This window comes from Periplaneta americana, chromosome 12 (assembly GCF_040183065.1).
Source record: "Periplaneta americana isolate PAMFEO1 chromosome 12, P.americana_PAMFEO1_priV1, whole genome shotgun sequence".
Lineage (NCBI taxonomy): Eukaryota > Metazoa > Arthropoda > Insecta > Blattodea > Blattidae > Periplaneta > Periplaneta americana.
Window position 1 is genome coordinate 5,117,860 of NC_091128.1, and position 17,819 is coordinate 5,135,678.

A 17,819-nucleotide genomic window follows, 5' to 3' on the forward strand; every position below is an offset into this window, starting at 1 on the left:
CGGCCCTCTTTAATTTTAGTATATTATTCTTTCTTTTGAAGGTTTAACCATGCCATCACCAGCATGGGTAAGTTGTTTCAATAATACTGAAAAATTCTACAATGAGTATCATGGCAAGAACACGATTAAAAAGGGGCGGAATATTATAAAAAGAACCAAAGAATATGTGGCAATGTTCGTACATAACGTTCCACGTGAAATTTTATTGTTGATTGTACAGTCAAAACTAGGTTCTTTATATGACTCAAGTATGTAAACACAAGACTGGAAACTAGCAGACGAAAATGGACGACAGACACTGAGAGCAGACGAATTGTTAAGAAATACAGAAAAATAATGCAGTGACAAGTGTAAGTACAGCTTATATACACGGTATAAACACTTTCAACGTATTTATTTTGTTTCATGACACATACACACTTGGTTTATACCCCTTGTAATGTTTTTATTTGAGGTGATTATGTTTAAAATGTACGCTGATCAATTTGAAAATAAAGGACCAATCAGCATGGACTCTTCGCGCATCATCAGCCAACTAGTTATTTGATTGGCTAATGAAAACTGAGATAACCTATTGAATGTATAGAAGCCTTAGCTTATGCTGTCCACATGAGATAAGCAATCTGAGAACAGTTAATTGGAAAATCTCAAGTGTACCAAGTTCAGCAATACTTCTTACCAAGCAACTAAAAAGGAGGCTTCCTAAGAGTACTTAAGATCTCTATACACTTACTAATGAGGAAGATTTCATATGTTGTTCCACAGATGAGAGCAAATGTGGTGCAGATTAAGTCCTCCAGCTTGAAGGTTCAGAGTGCCGTACCCAGCGTCAAAGATGGTCCACACTTATAATTCAGACTGGTTTTGTCAATTTGTACCTCCTCATCCAGGAACTGAGACACTGGAAGGCACAGCAGAAAAGTATGAGAAACAATCAAATGAAGGAAAGAAATTAATTGCAAAATAAAGATCCTACACACTTGTGTATAAATAGAAAATAAGTAGAAGTTGGATGTCTGTGCCTTAAAATTACATTAATAATTACAAAAAAACGTTATTACATTTACATTAAAATGCCAAACTTATAATAAAATTATCATAAAAGTTAATAAAATACAGGCAAGTGACTATATATGGAGTGATAATGAACACAAACAAAAGCATATGGTTTACAAAAGAAATCAAAATAAGACCTTGTGTCTGTTTTTATTGTATTATTACAAATTTATAGATGATCATGATTGTAATCTATACTGCAACATAGAATAGCACCTCATTTTTAAACTAGTATTTATTCTAGTAACGAAAATCACAAAACGTTCTACAGAAGTTTTTATTTCTTCTTTAGGCTGAGGTATGTATGTGTGAAAATGGTGATATATAAAAAGGATAAAATCCTGCTTTAATACGATTTTAAATCATTATTTCTCATTACTTGCATTGGCATAAAATATAACTTCATCGATGGTTTCAATATTTATTTCATTTGAATATAAACTGTATTGGATCAATGCATGTACAACATAATTGTTGGCAAAGTGGAAAACATTGTAAGTCCTGAGAACATTCTTATGATTTCAGAGGTTTTCTACTTTTGCCAACAATATTATTACTACACGTTATGTATACAGTATTGATGTTTCTATTATATAAATTTTAATTATGAGCCATTTTAAATTACTGATGAAAACAAATTAACATATAAAATCTACCACCGCCACATTCTTTGTCAGCTTATCACAGCATTATCACCACCTACTCAAGGTCAGTTTCCTTAACAAATAAAATATTTTTGCAGTATAAAAGCAGCAACTATGATTTGTACGTAAGACTGCAAGAAAATTAAATGAAATTTGAAAAAATTCTATAAAAAATCTATAAGAACTGAAGAAAAATATTTTTAATGGACCATAGAATGAAAAAATTACCTATTGGAAAATTTAAAAAACAAATAAATACTTACTTACTGGCTTTTAAGGAACCCGGAGGTTCACTGCCGCCCTCACATAAGCCCGCCATTGGTCCCTATCCTGAGCAACATTAATCCAGTCTCTATCATCATATCCCACCTCCCTCAAATCCATTTTAATATTATCTTTCCATCTACGTCTCGGCCTCCCCAAAGGTCTTTTTCCCTCCAGCCTCCCAACTAACACTCTATATCCATTTCTAGATTCGCCCATACGTGCTACATGCCCTGCCCCTCAAACGTCTGGATTTAATGTTCCTAATTATGTCAGGTGAAGAATACAATGCGTGCAGTTCTAAGTTGTGTAACTTTCTCCATTCTCCTGTAACTTCATCCCTCCTAGCCCCAAATATTTTCCGAAGCACCTTATTCTCAAACACCCTTAACCTATGTTCCTCTCTCAAAGTGAGAGTCCAAGTTTCACAACTATAGAGAAGAACCAGTAATATAACTGTTTTATAAATTCTAACTTTCAGATTTTTTGACAGCAGACTGGATGATAAAAGCTTCTCAACCGAATAATAACAGGCATTTCCCATATTTATTCTGCGTTTAATTTCCTCCCGAGTATCATTTATATTTGTTATTGATGCTCCCAGATATTTGAATTTTTCCACCTCTTCAAAAGATAAATTTTCAATTTTTATATTTCCATTTCGTACAATATTCCCGTCACGAGATTTTCGGGATTTACTTCTAAACCTATCTCTTTACTTGCTTCAAGTAAAATTCCGTGTTTTCCCTAATCGTTTGTGGATTTTCTCCTAACATATTCACGTCAACCGCATAGACAAGACGCTGATGTAACCCGTTCAATTCCAAACCCTCTCTGTTAATAAATAAATAAATAGAATTAAACACAAATGTTACATATTTCGTTTTGTTTCAACATAAAATGAATTATTGCATAAAAGTTAAAAGAATTTTGACATAACGAGAAAAATTATAATGTTTATATTATATGCGGATGACCAAGTAATCATCGCCAATAATGAGAATAATTTACAGAAAGCGGTACATGAATTTAAAAAAATAGTTGAAACATATAATTTTAAAATATCGACATCAAAAACTAAAGTAATGGCATTCAAAGGTATAAATCCTGTAAGATCCAAGATAGTCATTAATAACACTCCTATTGAACAGATTCACCGCTTCACTTTCTTGGGATGTGATATATCTTACCATGGTGAAATTGACATTAACGGAAAAATTGCAAAATTTAATAAAATGAACGGCACAACACTTAAACGAAAAGTAAGGAGGAAACTATAATGAAGTTTTATACAGTGATAGCGATACCAACATGCTCATACGAAAGCGAGACATGGACCATGACGAAGAGAGGTATATCTAGATTGCAGGCAGCAGAAATGAGATTCCTAAGAGCAACGGTTGAATATAGTTTAACGGATAGGAAAAGGAATACAGATATTAGAAAGGAACTGAATGCTGAAAACTTAATAAAGAAAGTAGAAGAATATAGAAATTCTTGGTCACAGCATGTTCAAAGAATGAATAATGACCGTATCACAGTCTAGTATATACAGTCACGAAGCTCCATACTTACTAAATATGCAAACATAGACAGATGAAAAATGCATCCATAGATAGTTGCTAACCACCAGGATCGCTACTATCGCCTCATCACATACCCTTTCCCCAGCAGACAATAAAATGTATTGTACTTTCGATATCGTATTCTTTTGAAAAAATTAACACCTTCCTTCCACTATTGAAATGTGAAATACATAATTTTTATATATTATTTTCATAAAGTATATATTATATTTTATAAACTCACCTTCCTGGATTTTTCGGAAGAAGGATAAATCTGACCTCTTTTTCTTACAATATTTATAGTACCACAAACGTCCCCTTGTCCCATATTATTATTCAAATTATTGTACATCTTGATTACACAATTTTTAACACTGTATCACTTCGGAATATGTAAGATAAGAACTTTCTTGTGTTACATTTATTATTGTATTTTAGCCATTCACAGTTTACACAACTTTTCACAACAAAGCGAAATACGGCACAGTCAATGCCTTTTCGATCTAGATCAGGCCGTAATGTATGTTCGGGTATTCTATTTCAGTGTATGTAGCTCAGTGAAATATTATATTATAACTTTATTGCGTATCATTGCTAAGTTTTATTTAGTGTAATGTGTCCATAAGTTCCGTTTACTTCTTGTTGCATAATATGTTGCAGAAATAATTACAAAACTGTGTTATTTTAATGTGAAGAGAATTTTACGCGTTAACATAATCTGTTCGCATCAACATTTTAAGTTTAGAATGGAAGTTATTTTGAGGTTCAATAAAAACGAATTTTTATTGTGATTTTAATTTAGCACATTTCCTTAATTGTAGACAGAAAATTTACTATATCACTCCTATGAAATTAGTGTATGTATGATTGTGTTACTTCGTCTCTTAGGTAGTAGATAAATACAATAATTCAGTACTCAATTGTAGTATTAAAATACAGGCAAATAGAATGTGATGGGTGTCATACATGACATTATGTTTAATTATAATGAATAATTGCGAATATAGGAATATAAGTTAAATATAGTAAACATAACCTATACTTTCCATGTGATATAACATACATATGTAGTGGCAGGGCATTGGAGACCGCTAAAATTAGACAGAAATGGGCAATTGGTACAGTAAACATAACCTATAATTCCAACATATCTAAATTCGTGCAGTGCAACTGAAAATTATTGAATCGTGCATAAATGAATGTACAAGAATTTCGCAATATTTAATCGAAATAAAGGCAGGTATTACACATACGAACAACGTAATTTTCACACCAAAAATAATATTACACCTTAACTCACAAGGAATTATGTCTGAAGTGTCTCCTAATCATTGTTTTAAATTTTATTAATGCAATTACACTACATTTTAGGGAAATATATGTTACTCTTTATGCATTCCAACTAATTTATATGGTTGAAACGCCGCCCTTTGTGATTGGGTTAAGCAAGTCACATGGTCTGCCTTACGGCCTGCATTAGATCACGATGGCAGTGACACAGTCTATTGCTCCTAGTACTCACAGCACTCCAAGCGGCTAGCAACTATCGTGAGAAATGCAAAAAATCACCCCAAGCTTCGTGACTGTATATAGTAGACTGTGACCGTATTCCGAAACAAATAATGGAATACAAGCCAAAGGGAAGAAGAAGTTTAGGCCGTCCAAGGAAACGCTGGATAGACCAGCAAATAGGGGTGTAACAGGCAATAAGCATAAATACTTGAAGATAAGAAGAAGAAGTTAAAAGAAAAATAATGCCATTTCATAAATATCCGCTCCTTAAAAATAACATACCTTTCACTGTCTCTTCTCCAGTGAACTAGCCTAGATTCCCTACCAGGAAGTGTCCACAAGACATCCACTGCAGGAAGATGGAGATGCCAACAAAACCTGTGATTATGACAGTGATCTCCTTCAGCTTCACCACCTGCAACGATAGACAAAGCCAAAAATAACATACCATAGTGTAGCAGGCCTACGACTTTGTGACTGTACTTCATTTACGAAGATGTATTGCTATTATGCCAGGGGAAATAGGAGTGTCATGAAAAAAGCATTTCTATAACAAATTGGTCTTGGATGTGCCTTGCTGTCCTGGTTTGTACAGAAATATTTGTTTCTACAACTATCATATTAAGAATTATTTTTATATCTGTCTTATATCTGTGAGTCACATATTTTACCATTTATTAAAAAAACCATTATGCGAGGCAAAATCTGTCCCAAAATACTTTTTATGAAAGCCTGATTGCTCAAGTACAGAATAATGTTGTTCTTCTAGTAAGTGAACTTAATAATTTGTCAATTGTATATATGAAATTTTCTACATTCTTTACTGCACGATATTTCCTCAAAAAAAAAAAAAATGTCAAACATAACTATTACAGACATTTCAACTCTAATTCGTTGTCTCTTATCTGGCAGTATATAATTTTAGAACATAAACAGACTAATCATTCTTTTTAGCTTATTTAGTCTAGTTCAGTCTTCTTGGCTGATGTTATACCACCAGCATTCCATTGTAAGATGTTTAGTTGATTCTGTACCTACCATTAAAGTAGTCCCCGCCTGGAGATCCGATAATGGAGGACTATTTTACCTCCGGATAATTTTACCTTAATGGTACTCATTTCATATAGGAGTGAAAATGGCAAGTTGTAGCCGATTTAAGTGAACGCCATATTTTAACGTTTTGGTGGCTACTTCATTCACACACAACCCCCAGAATATCTGAAGGACTACACCTGTTGTTGGTCGACGGGTCCATTGGACCTAGCTGGGAGATCTTGTTGATCACCAGCTTTCCCTTCTTAAGCCACTGGAGGACGATTTTAGTGCCATAGCAGGTCAGCACTAGGAACAGAAAAGTAGAAAGAGAAGGAAGGAAAGGGAAATGAACCCCTAGGCCTCGAATGCTCTAATGCCGTCACGGTCAAAGAAAGTAAGAGTTCAGTCAGAGGACTGGATAGGAAAGGGTAAAGAGGGAATTAGGTATTGAATAGAGGAAAATTATACCAAAATCAGTCATTAACTCATCAAGCTGATCAGTGCTAATTCATGAGTAGCCCCTTCCTTCTCTCTGTTAATTCCCGATTTACCACGAAAATCGTCTGTAGCTGCATTTAGATTGGCAACAGGCTATGATTGTTTGGCCAAACACCTGCATAGAATTGAAATATATCAGTCCCCTAACTGCCCATTGTGCAACTCAAACCAAGAAATGGATTCGGAACACCTCAAAATCTGTGCTTCAGTGGCTGGCCATGATAATATCTTTGAAAAATATTGGAGTGCAAGAGGTCAAATGACTTTATTGTCAAAACACCTGGCATTAGAAAACAACAACTTATTTAGTCTGCTTTATTTTATTTTTAAACAATATTCTTGCAAAAAAAATAAAAAATAAAAAAATAAAACATGTAGACGAAGTATTTGCCACTACATAGTAATAATTTATACCGTTAACATTACTAAAGGTAATTTTTATTCAGAACAATGATAACATGCATTCAATTACGAATCACTCACTTGTCTACAAGCTCATTAATACTGCATTATTTTAAATATCCTCATAAAAAATAAATATTGAACTAGAATGTTCATCTAAAGAACCTAGTAATATGAGTGTTCATGATGTTCATGGTTACATTGGAACGAGAACGAATTTATAAACTCCCAATTATAGATTGACCAAGACACAGAATAGCACAAATTTTGCCGGCCTCTATCGTCCATATGCCTGGGGACAGAGAGTTTCCCTTTACGCTGCAGACAGAGTTCGAAGAGCTCTATTCACTGCACTTATCAGCTTTGTTCTCACTATATATACGGCAGAGTTATGGTGGCGAGAATGGAGCAAATCCATTGCACTTTTTTATAGACTTAGTTTTTTAGTACCTAAAATATTTCAGTCTCTAATCTCTGGAAATAATGGCCATATCGAGGAACAGGATGCGGTCTTGTATTCCCACTTGACTTGCTTCGGTTACGATAGCATGAAAATATGAATCTCGACCACAAGCTGATGAAAATAATAATAATAATAATAATAGCAATAATAATAATAATAATAATAATAATAATAATAATAATAATAATAATAATGGTTTATTTTAACTGGCAGAGTTAAGGCCTTCCACTCAACCAAGAAAACTACTACATTGCTATGAATATACCCATAATTAATACAATACAATTCAATACAGTACAATACAATACAATTCAAAGCAATACAATACTACAATACAAGACAATATAGTTATATACAATAGAAGTAATTTAATACACGACACTGGTACAGATGTTCGACCGCGTAACGTAGCTTAAGGAAGACTCAGTCAGCGTCGTGGTACCACCACTGAAGATGGAGGAGCATTCCTCCGAAACATGTCTGGTTTTAACCAATTTTATTAATTTTATTCAGTCATTAAAAAGTGTTCATATAACTGTATTAAATTACTTCTATTGTATATAACTATCTCACTCATGAACACCTAACTTATGTAATTTAAACAAGACAATATAATACATAATTAATATAATACAATGGCAATTCTTTTTATCTTCACAACACCAATAAAATAATTATGTAATAATAATAATAATAATAATAATAATAATAATAATAATAATAATAATAGTCATACCTAAATTAAATTAAATTATTAAACTCGATCGCAATTGATTCGGTCATTGCAAAAAGGTCATGAGTCAACTTTTTTACGAAAATGAGTTATGCATTGAACATTGAGATGTAGGGGTAGCCTGACCAGTCTATGTAAGAAGATCATGAATATACTTTCAAACAGTGCTGAAATCGATGCTTGAAATTTCCACTTCTTGCAGAAAGGTCATGAGTCTTTGACTCGTGACCTTTTTGCAATGACTGACTTTAAATCTGTAGTCTATATTCAAAATGTTCATTCGCGGGAATTAACCCATTATATCCCGAAATAAAATATTTATGAATTTTTGTACTAAATTTGAGTTCTAGTATGCCTTTAGATCACTTATCACATATAATGTTTTTATTTTGAGAATAATGTATGTTACATGTGTTTTTTTGAGCCGTATGAAAAATCATACGCTGGGCATTGGTGTGTAGTACAAATAAATTTTCTGTTCATATGAGTAAACATTGCTACACGTGATGTTTTATGTGTTTTAAACTACATATGTATTAATAACAATAATAAGTGATACATTTTGTAAACAATGGCACTTTTTCGTGTTAGCAAATATATTGTTATTGCAAATGGTATTGCAGGAAACTGCTCTTTGGATGTAAACCAACATTACATCTCACACATCGAAACTTAGAACACTTTCCACACTTCTTTTGATTTTTACTCCCTCGAGAACATTTTCCTAGTCCCAGGACATTGTCATTGCCTATGTTGGTAGCTACAGTAACCACACTGTTGCCATGCCACTTGATAAGTGTTATCCAATTTCTGTCATCTTGCAGTGCGTGGTATGAACCTCTGGGATCTCTCTTCATATCGTGTAATGGAGCTTTCTCCGCTCAATCATTACGTGTAGTTCCTATGCAGTTGATACCATTTTCTGACAAGGTTTTGAGAAGAGGAAGAGAATTGAAGTACCTGTCAATATAAACTGTACATTTCTGAGGAAGGAATTCAATATATTATAGTCTTTCGGTAATAGCAGTTCCAAGTGTTTTGCCTTCTTCTCTATCACTTGCACCAGTATAGGGTTGAAAACTAACGAGGTAACCCGTAGATGAACAAGATACCAACTTGTATCCATACCGAATGGACTTTCCACGAATAAATTGTTTCATGGAGTGATGCCCATAGTATGGTTCCATAGGTCCGTCCAGAGAGAATTTATTCCCTAGCGAGACAATGAAGCTTCCAAATTTATCATTGAGATGTGTAAATAAGTGGCCGGATCTTATATATTTCGTCTTCTGGTATTGTTACCATTCAAGTGAAAACATCTATGTATCTGATTGAAGGAATTTCTTTACATTGCGTTGCTCGCGAGAGCATTGTTGGTGTCAGGTCGTCTCTACCAGTAGTACATACGACGATGCATAATTTTCAGTATCCAGATAAAAGCAAAATTGCTTTGTATTTGTATACATCTTCTGAGGGCAACTGGATCATGAAACTCTTTCTTCATGCATATTTTACACTTTCTCTAACAATGTGTTCAACAATTGCATCAATTATATGTCTGAATATATCAATAGATGCGGCCTTATTGTGTAAACTACTTATATACAGTATGTAGGAATGGAATCAGGTATTTTTGCAATACTATTATTAGAATCCAAATTTTTTCAGTATATTTTCTCTGAACTTCATCTACTTTTACTTTCTTAGGTCTTTTGTGTACACTACTCTTGCTTTTTGTTCCTTATGTTTCGTTATGACCTGAAAGTGAATCTTCTTTATCTGTACAAAGTTTCAGTACCTTGGAAAAATTATCAAATACAGATTGCACCTCCATTTCCTGACTCAGAACACCTCTCCATAAATCTAGAAAATGTGCTTCCTCCCCTCCTGGTCATTTCTAGATTCATCTTGGTCGCTATCTATACAATCACATGGTGGTACAAGAACCAATTACTCTGAGGTACTTTTCTTATGTCTTGCGCTACTTCATCATTCCCATCCAAATTCTTCTAATACATTAAATATCTCTTCACTGGTGTCCACACCTGTGGAATAGCGGTTAGCACGTCTAGCAGTGAAACCAGGTGACCTGGGTTCGATTCCCAGTCAGGGCAAGTTAAATGGTTGAGGATTTGTCCGGGGTTTTCCCTCAACCCAATATGAGCAAATGCTGGGTAACTTTCGGTGCTGGATCCCGGACTCATTTCACTGGCATTATCACCTTCATCTCATTCAGACGCTAAATAACCGGAGATGTTGATAAAGCGTCGTAAAATAACCCAATAAAATTAAAATAATATCTTCACTGGTTTCCAGAACCCTAGAACAATACGAAACTCGTTACTTCCCAACGTATGATTTATCATACACAACAATTCAACTTGTCCTACTACAATAATGTAATGGAGCTATCTGTCAATAGGGATTATAGAAGCAATAAAGATCATTCTTTATATTATTACATAAGAAAGCAAGAAAATTGTAGTATTATATAAAATAAAGCCAAAATTGTTTACCTTGGTGCGTTTTTGCTTCCATTGATTGACATCTTGATATTGTCTACTGTACTAAAGGACAAAAGACAGTTTCACAAAAGGTGAAACTTTCTGTGTGGTAAATTCAAACATTTTTGTATAATAATAACAGATAAAACCCTCATAACAAACAATATTTACATTGTTAATTGAATAAACAAAATTACGTATTTCTCGTATGATATTTCATATGTTGGGATATAATGGGTTAATAGTGTTTCCTGTATCCTTTTAATTTCAACTTTAATACTCATATCTGAAGGTAAGATTTTGTTATGGATAGATGTCAGAATCCGATTCTTCAAGTTTTACCAGCTAAAATAGGCAGTTCCCATCTTGCAGTCTGTCAAGCAAGCTGCAATAGCAGAATTGAGGGTTCACCGTAGAAAGTCAGAAAAATTGTATGCCAATATTAATAAAATTTCTGAACTTATTCTAAAAGGGAATAATGTTTGTGGATTGACCTTTGATTTTATGCAAAATTTGCCGCTGCCAGATATTACTATATAGAACATTTTTATGTATATCATGAAGAAGAAGCACACAAAGGTGAAAATGACGTATGTTCATTTTTGTTTCATTACATCCAGAAGCATATTCCACAGAATAAAATATTGGAGTGCAAGAGGTCAAATGACTTTATTGTCAAACGCCTGGCATTAGAAAACAACAACATATTCCACAGAATATAACTGAGCTGCATCTATTATCGTCTGACAGGTGCACCGGTCAAAATAAAAACACAATGATCCGCTTTTGTTTATCCACTGTAACAACAAAGTGATTACAAATTATATAACGTTACTCTTTCCAATAAGAGGTCACAGCTTCCTACCAAACGACAGGGATTCTGGGACTGTAAAGAAACTGATAAAAAGTTATATGTTATGATTAAAAAGGTGTCTGTAAGTTCTCAGGAGAAACCACTGATGCTGTGCCTGTACTGGACTTAAGCTATGTTGGTCTATTTATTACAAGAAGACTTTTCTCTCTGATCAAGTATGGGAAAAATTCCCAAGATACATAAAATGTCTTTTTCTCCTTCTAAGTGGATGGCGTTTGAATACAACTCAAGCTGCCCTGGTCAAGTAAAAAGTTAACAGTTCATCGATGGTGCCGGCAAAGAGAAATTCAATCTCTTTCACAGTTACAACAAGAATCCTGTACTTCCTACAGAGTTGGCTTACCCATTAAAACAGATGCCTATCAATGAAAAAAAAAAATGGGAACATTCTTAAGGTGAAGAAGTACATATATTCCAACTGAGTATACAGAGTTTTACGATCAACTTCAGAAAAGGCGAAGACAAGGAGGAAAAGAAGTTGAAAATGATCAGAAGGACTAAAAACAAACAAACAAACAAACAAACAACTACTTTCTCAATCTATCTTCTATCCAAAGTGTGTAGATTTTCATTAGAGTTCATTCTTGTTCTAAATAAAATACAGCTATACAGGGTGATTCACGAGAATTTACCGTCCTTTACGGAGCTTATTTCCGAAGACATTCTAAGCAAAAAATATCATATAAACATGGGTCCTATTCTCAATATTTACAGATTTACGTTTCGTTATTGGAACGCATTTCTGTGAAGGAGTGATCTTGGTCAGCATGCAGTCAGCAGCCAACGCGAGCACTACGGAAATCAAAGATAGCCGTATGCAGTTACATAGCATGACGAGTGCAGTTTACAAGTGTGCGGCGACATTTTTTAAAATGTGCTGCAAATTCTCCAAGACTGTAAATTAGGATGCAAAATTGAATTGCAAATAATTAAGTCGGTGGAAATGGTGTGATTTGTAATAACTGCTGTGATAAGTGCGTTAGAATTATGTAATTTTTTAGTTTAAAATAGAAAAAGATGTCTGTACGAAGCAACTGAGGACTTCACAGCATATTTTTAGCTTCATAAAACTTACGATGAAAGAGTAATGGAACGGAGAAAAATTCTCTCCGGCGCCGGGATTTGAACCCGGGTTTTCAGCTCTACGTGCTGATGCTTTATCCACTAAGCCACACCGGATATCCATCCCGGCATCGGACAGAATCGTCTCAGATTAAGTTCCAACTCTTGGGTTCCCTCTAGTGGCCGCCCTCTGCACTACGTCATAGATGTCTATGAACACAGGACTGAAGTCCACACATGTGCTGAGGTGTACTCGTTATGAGTGACTAGTTGGCCGGGATCCGACGGAATAAGTGCCGTCTTAAATCACGAAGTGATTTACGCATATCATATATATTTTAATATTTAATATTTGCATGGAAATATCATATGTACTTCGGTACATTAAAAAAAAAAAAAAAATCATAAAACTTGCCAATTAAAGAACTGCTACTTCTGAATGGTTCATTCTCTATTTGTATTATTCTTTTACCTTCAAACTAAAGAAAAAACATATTTTACAAACAAATTTAAATTAGTGTAACTCTGAAAATATTGAGAATAGGAACTATGATTATATTACATTTTTTTTTTGTTCAAAATGTCTTCAGAAATAACCTCTGTAAAGGACGGTAAATCCTTGTGAATCACCCTGTATAATATGAAAATAGTACACATAAGTGTTCTCATTCATTGCAATTAGTGCATTAAACAATTTATGTGATTAGAACATTATTTGCTAAAAATATATTTTATTAATTGGTAAAATGTGAACGTTCATTGCAAAAAGGTCATGAGTCATTGATTTTGAAAATGTGTTTTATGCCAAACAAAAAATGTTAAATGAAAAATATATAATGCAATATTTTCCTCGAAAATGTTTTAATCATTGACAGTCGTATGAGAATTAAAAATTAGGTAGTTTACGCTGTAGGTAGTTTTTTCTTTCTCCTGTAAAATTTCAGTTTCTTGACTCATGACCTTTTTGAAATGACTGATTCAATTATAACTTAAATTTGAATGCGCCCATAAGAAATCATTTAGCCTTTTCTTGAAAGTGGTTATTGTCTGGCAGCCCCTAATCTTCTGAGGTAGAAAATTCCATTCACAGGGGACTGAAACAATAAAAGAGGATTAATAGTGGGATGTTCTATAGGATTTGGCTCTCCTGTGACCTGGTGTTTAGATTGTGATTGGAGGATAAGTAGTTAAACCGGGAACAAAGATAATTTTGAATAGAAGTGTGGAGAACTCGAAACAGAAGAGACAGCGAATGAAGTGTTCTATGGTTACTAAGTTGCAGCCTAGATCATATATGTAACAGATAACTCCTCACTACGTTAGAATCGGCAGCACTTTGAAGAGAACAACCGCCAGGATCGCCACCCGTCCGCCGTAAACGAACACGAGATGGCAGCACAGTCGCTAATGCAATTCAAATGAGTATTAAGACGTGACTCCTTATGTAACAACTAGATGGCAGCGTAGTAAACCTGACAAAAGTTGTTAACCTCAAAGCCTATAACCCCGACATATCTGTTACATATATGATCTAGGGTTGCAGCCAGGATAAAGATTTGAACGAGGGTGTAATATGGTCAAATTTGTGAGCATTGCTGATGAATCTGACACACATATTGTGCACACGCTGCAGCTTGTTCGAAAGGTCAGTTGTCAAGTCTGTAAGTATTATGTCGCAATAGTCAAACAGTGGTAGCACAAGGGTTTGCATTAAAGTCTGTTTTAATTCTGGTGGGAGGAAGTTTCTGAATGGGTTAAGAGAATGCATGGTATAGCACACTCTCTTGGATATTTCCTTTATTTGGGATTCCCAATTTTAATTTTCGTCCAAGAAAATGCGAAGGTTTCTGACGACAGAATGGCACAGACTAGTGGCGTTATTTACGGTAATAATTGGGATATGTCTGTTGTTCATTGTGTCCAGTAGTCTCTTATGTCCAATTATTACAGCTTGTGACTTACTAGCATTTAACCTAAGTCCGAACTCATTTGCCCATGAAGAAACTTGATTCAAGTCATGATTAAAAAAGAATACCAAGGCTATTCCATGCCGCCAACATTCTCACTGCCATAACTCTGCTGTATGTGTAATGACAATAAAGGCGATAAGTGTGGCAAATAGAGCTCCCTGAACTCTATCTGTAGAGTAAAGGAGAACCCTCTGTCCTCTGGCATATGGATGGTAGAGGCCGGAAAAAATTAAAAAATTGGTCATTTTGACTTTCCAAAACATAGTTTTCTCTACACAAGCAGAACGAAGGGGCTCAGAGACCCCCCTTTTCACTGTAGCATTCCTGCATGTTTACTAATAATCACCAATAAAGTCGAGCAAATCCAGTGCACTTGTATGTAGACTTGTTCACTTCAGCTAAGTGTGAGAATTCCTCTTGGCTCTGAATGTTATTTGATGTAAGCTACATATCGATTTTAGAAATGTCAGATTTCTTCAAAATTTTAGCAAATAATGTTGTTTTTGTGTCATCTGGAATCTCCTTTGTTGTAGTTTTTTTAAAATATATAATTTTTACTCATTATCTAAATAATTTTATAATTATTTGGACACATATAATAGTAATAAGCGCACTATACTTTGTACACCTTACACCATCTTCAGTAGGGTAAAGTCGGATGAATTGGGTCAGAAAAGAGAAATCTCTTAATTATAAAACACATGTTCATACCAACGTTGTTTATTGTACGCAGTTACAAACTATGCACTTTAACCTGTACGTATCACTAGTTAAGATTGCACAAATACTATTTAGAGTCTTTTAAACTGCATTTTAGTAAAGCTCTGCATGACCCTATTCGCCTTTCTCTAGTTGGATGAATCGGGTCAAAGTAGTGGTTGGATAGGGTCAGTTGAAAAGTACACATATCACTTAAGAACAACGCATCTTCAACGAACAAATTTCTTCCTTCCCTCTGCCCCAACACATTTCTCTTGATACCATTCCCTTCCTTTTCCTTGGCACTGAATCCAGTCACCAAGACGAACAGATAAAGCATCACTGTATTTGATCTTGCATAGTCCACATGATCTATTATTATCTTCTTCTTCGCTGGATTCTGATTACTCACATGGTGATGACGATGATGTGGTTAATTCTGGATTCTCTTGTTGGTGTTTCCTTTTGCAAAACTCTGGTTCACATCAGGAACTTTTCCTCGTTGATCCACCCTGATTCTGTCATTGTTGCTAGAGACCCAGTCGACAAACCATCTCCGAATTCAGGTAGATGCTTCTTACTTTAAAAATGACCATAGGAGGAATGAAGTTTCCTATGGCATTAGTGCAAGCTAAGATGGTGACAAGCCCTTATTTTTCTACACGTCTGGGCATATACGTTCTGCTTCCTTTCTCGGTGAATACCTTCCTTGTTGATTTGTTGTTTAATGGGAAACCAGATTCATCCGCATTCTAATCATCTGCAGTTTGTCCATCAAGTCAAATTCTTCATTGGTCTTCCTCAAAAATGAAAAATAGTCCATCACATCTTCTTTATTAAGATCACTGCAACAAGCTGAAGAAAGTCCTTCCGCTTTTCTCAAAGAAATTTCTTTCCATGAATTTTATTAGCCATGCTTTACCAGCCATTTGCTTTGCTTCAGTGAAGTTATGCTTTACTTTATTGGATTCATAGGCAGCTTTACGCACATCGTTTGAGTCCAATGGAAAAAAACAAGCAGAGAGTCTCAATATTCTAGAAACAAATTCTTTTTCCTGGCTTTATTAAATACAGTTTGCCCACCCTTCAATTTTTCTGAAAGATCTTTCCCACTTTGGAGTCTTCTCTGATGGCAGAAATGAGGAACTCCAAATAATTCCTCTGCATGGCGCTGACTTCTACCTTCCTGGAAAGCTTTAATCACTTTCTTCATATCGTCCTCTGTCCACAAAGTAGTCGTTTTTCTTTCACACCTCCCCATCTGTAATCATAACACAATCCATAAACTAAAATGTAAAAAAAATGAGTACAGAAAATTTTGACCCGTTTCACTGTTTTTAGTGACCCTATTCGCCCAAAACGCAACATTTCATTTTAGAGGGTTGGTTCTAATGCAAGAGGACAATACAGCGCTGGCAATGCCATAGCCTTACTTCAAACACATGCATGTATTATGTTACAAATGCGCAATAAATTACAAAACGAATTGCATCACTTACTTGAATATCATTTCAATAGTATTTTAAAAGTAAAATATTTTCATGCCTTATCTCAAAAAGCACAATCTTCAACTAATAATAACACAACAACGAACATGACTTCCGATGCCTTGCTGTTTTCAACTTGTAGATGAAGTTCTCATGGTTGACGCTAAATGGTAGAACTTCCTTATGTACCGTACTTGTTATTTGGTGATAAGGAGGAAATTTCTAAAAATGACCGATTTGGTTACTGACCCGATTCATCCGACTTTACCCTATCTGTTTTCTATTTCACATTTTCTGACATTTATTATTCTTCCAACGGACAAAATGTAGACTTCAAATTGGGCAAAAGACTTCATTGAGATACCAAGCTCAAAACTGTGGCTATGTTGCAAACTAAAATTATTATTTTGAATTGATTATAATTATATAATTCCATGAATATGCAGATATATTCTAATGTGGGATATGTTTTGAATTTTTGAAGATAAATAATTATATGTAAAATTGTCTGTATGTAGAGGATGATTTTCTCAACAGAAGTTTTCCAGTAAGTCAATTAGTAATGGAATGAAGTCTGTTCAAAATGTTATTCATAAAAAAAATTATGTTTGTGGTTGCAAATTCTACTTTCAAATTTGAATAATAAAAATTGCTTAGTTTACTCCAAAGAATCATGTCAGCAAAGTTATAAAGACATTGAGCAAAAAGTATGGACTCTCTTCCCCTTTTTTTTTTTTTTTTTTTTTTTTTCTTTTTCTCCAAATCAGTCTAGTTTTGAGTAGGTCAATTTCTAATGGAATGGAGTCTACACAAAATGTTATTCATTAAAAAAAAAAAAGAAATGTTTGTGCTTTCAAATTCTTCGTGCCATAAGCTGTCATCCATATGTCTATAGTGAATGAGTTCGTTATGATAGGTAGTTTTCACTGCAACTGCAGAGTCTGAATCACATGTAACGTACTTTCTGTTCCATTTGGAATCATTGCAATGTACTGTTAACCTTTGTTTACCAGGAGTGTTGATATTAATGTATGCCACTGACATTGCAGGT

At 34.4% G+C, this 17,819-nt stretch overlaps 1 protein-coding gene across 5 annotated transcripts in view; it reads right to left on the bottom strand.

Annotated features, from left to right (window-relative positions):
- LOC138710132 (nucleolar protein 12-like) overlaps positions 1-17,819 on the bottom strand; it is a 717,371-nt gene that overhangs the window by 178,192 nt on the left and 521,360 nt on the right. For 3 of the 5 annotated variants that reach the window (XM_069840765.1, XM_069840766.1, XM_069840769.1), the window contains exons 9-11: positions 16,365-16,542; positions 5,324-5,456; positions 734-901 (exon numbers count right to left, since the gene is read on the bottom strand). The gene's annotated coding sequence lies outside the window, so the exon portion shown is untranslated. The remainder of the gene's footprint in view (positions 1-733; positions 902-5,323; positions 5,457-16,364; positions 16,543-17,819) is intronic. The other 2 variants (XM_069840768.1, XM_069840767.1) reach the window with 1 other exon arrangement.